Here is a 4,934-nt window from a genome sequence, read left to right as displayed (position 1 = left end):
GTGAGCTGGCTTCAAATGGGATAAATGCATTTTTCTCAGAACATTTCAATGACAGGAGGAAGAGGCAAACATTCTCCAGGGCATCTGCCCTGATGTCATGATTGAGCATATTCCAGAGTATATTGGGTCTTCATCTCTTGACATACAATAGTATGGCATGGCAGGTTTCTCTGTAAATCCTTTACACCAGGTGCTGGTTTGGATGAAAGGTAGATGAACATCAGTATGCCCTGCTTTGATCTCTTAAAGCAGTTTCTGATTTGTTTCTGTTGCGCTGGAGGGGTGACTGTGGTGTGAGTGCAGGTACTGTTGGTAGTGGTAGCAGGACAGGGCTGGATCTCAAAGGCTTCTGCAGCAGGCTGCAAAATTGAGCACTGCTCTTGTATCCCAGGAAGCAAGACTGCTTTCAGTCACATCACAGTTGTGGCACTGAAAAGCATTTTATTACCTTTGAACTGTCTTTCACACTTAGTGATGTGCACAGGGCGCTTTCTTCTCTTTAATTTTTTCCAGACAAGTGGGGGTTACTCTGTATCCTGAACTACAGAGAGCCCTTTTGTACAGAGGCAGAGGACACCTCTCAGCTCCTCACCATGTTGGATGAAGCTGAGGTCCAAATATACTTTATCAAAATTAGGTTTTAAAAATTCATCTGTAAGCCAGCCTGGGGAAATCAAAGAGGTGAGATATAGTCACAGTCCAGCATTCCCTGAGATTGAAATGGTCTTGTTACAGCCTTAGCTTGTAGTTTATGCTCTTTTCAAGAACCACTCAGGTGTCTGTTATCTTGATCTCTCTATGGCCAGTCATTGGCCAGCACAGGAGCTAGCACTGAGCTTTGCTGCTGCTTCCCACCATTCTTTTGCAACCAAGGGTTGAAGGAAAAATCTGCAGATCACATGTTCCCTGTACAGGATCCATACCTCAGCAGGATAGAGAGAGAACTGCACATCCTTTGGGGAATGTGGCTCACACAGGCTGGCTTTGCAGCCTGAGTGCTGGAGAGGCACAAATACATGACTGACAGTTTCTTCAGTGCTTCAAGGGCTTCCCAGAGCTCTCTGTCTGAGCTCTGATTTTTAATGGAGGACCATCTGCTGTAACACACACAGTTATTAGCAAATGCCTGCCTAATACTTTCTAAGCAACACCCAAGGTAGATAAAACAAATTAAGAAAATATACCACCTGCTTTTCTGTTTGTTCAGTTCACTGCATTTCACAAAACCTTGTGTAAAATCAGTTTTACTTTTCCCCTGCCTAGTCTGTTAGATTTTGGTTTTGTGGGGTTTTTACATGCCTCATGGAGGGAACCATCAGGATTGTAAAATCACAAAATAAATAAATATCAAAATACTGCTGGAATGCAGTAGTGTGGTGCCTGTAGCTATCTGAAAAATGAAAATGGATAGATTTGTAGTAAACAGAAATGTTCCTTCAAAGCCCAAATTATATTCTGTCTACAAGTGTAAATTTTCTGTCTTCTTCCAGTTGTTTAGGCTGAAATTCCCATTTCCAAGCCAGTTGGGAATGGTGTCCCATTACTTTTGAGAGCTCTCTAATTGCAAATAATTAATTAAAGGGTAGATGTATCTCATTTGATTTCTGGTATCACTTACCAAATTCTCATCTTTGCCTTCAAATTCCTTTACATCCAGAGAGTTTGTGCAATTTGCATATTCAATTAAAAATGATTTGCTTCTTTGACCTTTGATACACAGTGTGAGCGTCATTTGGCCACCCACTCTTTCATATCCAATGTTATTAGCAAAAGGCTTTTAATTACTGAGATATGGTTGAATTCCTGTGAGCTAATGTTTACAAAGCTAAGTACCAAATATTTGGTTGCTGGATAGGACTGTTCCTAAGAACTGAGACTCAACTCAAACTGAGTCTGCTCTCTCAAACTCAGTCTCAAAGTGAGACTGCTCTCAAATCCTTACTATACACAATGTATACCTTCATCTCCCCAGCCTCTGCCTCATCAGGGTAAGCACCATTGGAAGGCCAATGTTTAGGTTGTGGGAAATGCCTGAGGTGCAGCACCACCTGGAATTATTGATCCCATTCCAAGCAGTTCTACAGAGTGACTGTGTCCAGAAACAAGAGTGAGTACCCAAGTGTAAACAGTCAGGTTGAGAGTATATAATGTCACTATTAATTTTGGATGCAGGACTTGTGACTGTCCCTTCATAGTGAAAAGGGATGGAAAGGGATGCCCCACCAGGGACAGCCCTTCCATGCTCTCACCTTGCCAGGGTGGCTACACTGGGGAGACAGAAACACAGCTTCTCTTCTCTTTTCCCCCTAAGAGCTGAGCTGCTTGCTCTTGGACAGCTTTGTATTGACAGAGGTAATACCTGTAGTTTCCTTCCAGCAGTAAGCAGTTAGAGCTCTTCCCATCCCCACTTTGGGGAAAATTACAGTTCAGCTACACAAGAGCAGCTCAAAGTCATGCACTTAATGGTACCCACTCTCTGACGAAGGAATCCTTTCTGCCCTCTCTCTCTCTCTAATTGAGTGGGCTGTCTGCATGGGAAGCTGGTACAGAAAATGCCTAAGTGAAGATCTAGAAATCCCAACTGGGGGTTTACATAAGCCTTTTGCTTTCTCTAGGCCCAGAGCCTGGATAAATAATAAATGCGTCTCTGGTGATGCGTCCATGCAGACTAACCCCAGACAAATGTCCACTTGTTCTGATATAAAATGTCCCAAGTGTCGTAGGCCAAATCTAAAACATGTTTTTTTCTCTCTCTTGCTCTCTTTTTTTTTTTTTCCTTTTTTTCATCTTCTTTCTGGCTTGGCTTTCAATTACATCAGTAATACACACAGCTGCAGGCTGAACAGGGATGCTCTATAATCTGAGCAATACGACAATGACATTGCATGGCACAACTCAGAGGCAGTCAGATTTCCATGTCTCCTGAAATCTGCCACCTCCTCACGACTTTCCACCTGCCTAAGGACAAAGGGTGTGGCTTGGTGTTCTTAGAAGGGAACGTGACATTCCCATTTTGAACATTCCGAAGGGACTTTATACTTTCTTTCCCAGCTCATATGCTGGGCATGACAGGTAACCTAAATTCTTGCAGATTAGCTACTCATGGAATTTTCTCACAGATTTTTCTGCATCCTGTGATTTCCTTGCTTTTGTGATCAAAATATTTACCCCTTTTGTACCTGGTTCCCCCACAGTGCACCCCAGGTTGAAGGGTGTCAAAGTGAGGCAGCTTGCACAGGCAGCTAAACACGCTGTGCTGCATCCTAACCCTGCTATTAAACTCAGACGTTTTCTTGGTGGTTCAGTATAAAGTGGTTTGCAAACTGAGAACTTGTTCCACTTGATTCTTGCAGTGGGAATAACAGAGCTTCAGTGGTTTCCTTGCACAAAAGTGTGTATTAATTATCTCCACCAAGTGTTTTGGCATCATCAAAGTACCTGCACTTCTCAATTAGTTTGTCTTGCATCATCTGGGTGGCTACTGAGCTGTGCTTGGAAAGAGCTGAAGTTGTTCCAGGTGTGCTGGGCCAGACCCAGCAGTTCCTGGGCTGTGCACAGGTTTCACAATACTGCTGCCTCTGCCTCCTGCAACCATGTTTGTCCATTCTCTCTGAGCCTACAGGGAAGTTGACTGCACAGCCTCCAACTGCATGAGGAAATACCTGCCATGCTCACTTTGGGAAATAAGGGCAGGGAAACAATCCTAGCAAAGATTGGGTGGTGGGAAGGAGGGAGGGCTGGGTGTGCCCACCAGCTGTGTGTGCAATATGCAGCCTTCAAGAGCATGAGACTCTGAGAAAGGCTGGAAGTCTAAGAGAAACAGGAGAAAATACAAGGAGTGCTCAGCTCAAAGCCACAAGCAGGACAGAACTGCCTATTTTTAATTTTTTTTAGTAATGTGGTCCTACCTCTGTGCTGTCTTTAAAGCCCATTTTGTAAAACCAGCTGTAAAGAGGTTGTATGATTTACTGCTCAGTTTACTACAAAACTGCACAATTCATTAAAAGAATTGAGGGATAATGTCAAACTAAAAATGTAAACTAAAGAGCTTGAAGGGATGGTTAAATGTCAGCACATCATGGGGGCATTCAATAACCACAAAAACAATTTATTCCACATATAAAATACAACATGAAGAAAAATGTTTTTCTTTGGCTTGCAAGAATTTGAGAGGTCTGAACCATTGGCACTGGTCTCAGGTTGACTCAGAGAAACAGGGAGGAAGGCAGCAGCTGGGGAGGTGCAGGGAAGTGAGGAATTAATCTTGGCCTTCATTTATGGGGAGAAAAAGGCAGATCACTGTTAGCTGACTCACTAAGGAAGCTGTGACACTCAGCATCCTGTTCTGTGTTTCTTTGGCTTATTAAGTACTGAGGGATGCACAGCAGCAATAGTGATTGCGGTTTTAGATATGTGAACCCGTGGTCTGAGGAACTGAGGCTTTAAACCACCATAAGAGATTATACTGGGTGTGAAAAAAAAATGAGACAGCTATGAAAGGAAAGTGGGGTGTTGGAGGGTTGGAAGTTGCATGACATTTTTGGTAATGCTTGTGCTCCCAAGCAGCGCTTCCCAGAGGCAGTGTCACGCATCAGCCCACGTGGCCACGCACCCCTGGCTGTGCTCCCTTCCTGCCAGGAGCCCCGGGCTCTGCAGTGACACAGCTGGGCCTGTCACACGGGGAGCTGCACACCTGGGCTGAGGGGCTGCTGCTCACCTGGCTCTGTGCCACTCTCATCCAGTCCATTAGTGTGCTGCTTTAGGGAAGGAACTCCTGAAATGCTTTAGGGAATAACACATTCCCAAGGGTGCAGGCAGCTACCCATTTGGTTTTGTAGTCTGCTGCTGCTTTTCTTCTGATCTTCCACTTTGTTTTCTTTCCTTCTGCCTTTGTTTTTTTCCCTGTTCTGCACTTGGGCAGGGAGCCTCTAGTC

The sequence above is a fragment of the Geospiza fortis genome, unplaced genomic scaffold, assembly GCF_000277835.1.
Source record: "Geospiza fortis unplaced genomic scaffold, GeoFor_1.0 scaffold92, whole genome shotgun sequence".
In the NCBI taxonomy this organism is placed as follows: Eukaryota; Metazoa; Chordata; class Aves; order Passeriformes; family Thraupidae; genus Geospiza; species Geospiza fortis.
The sequence above is the reverse complement of the archived record's forward strand: the minus strand, read 5'-3'. Positions refer to the sequence as shown.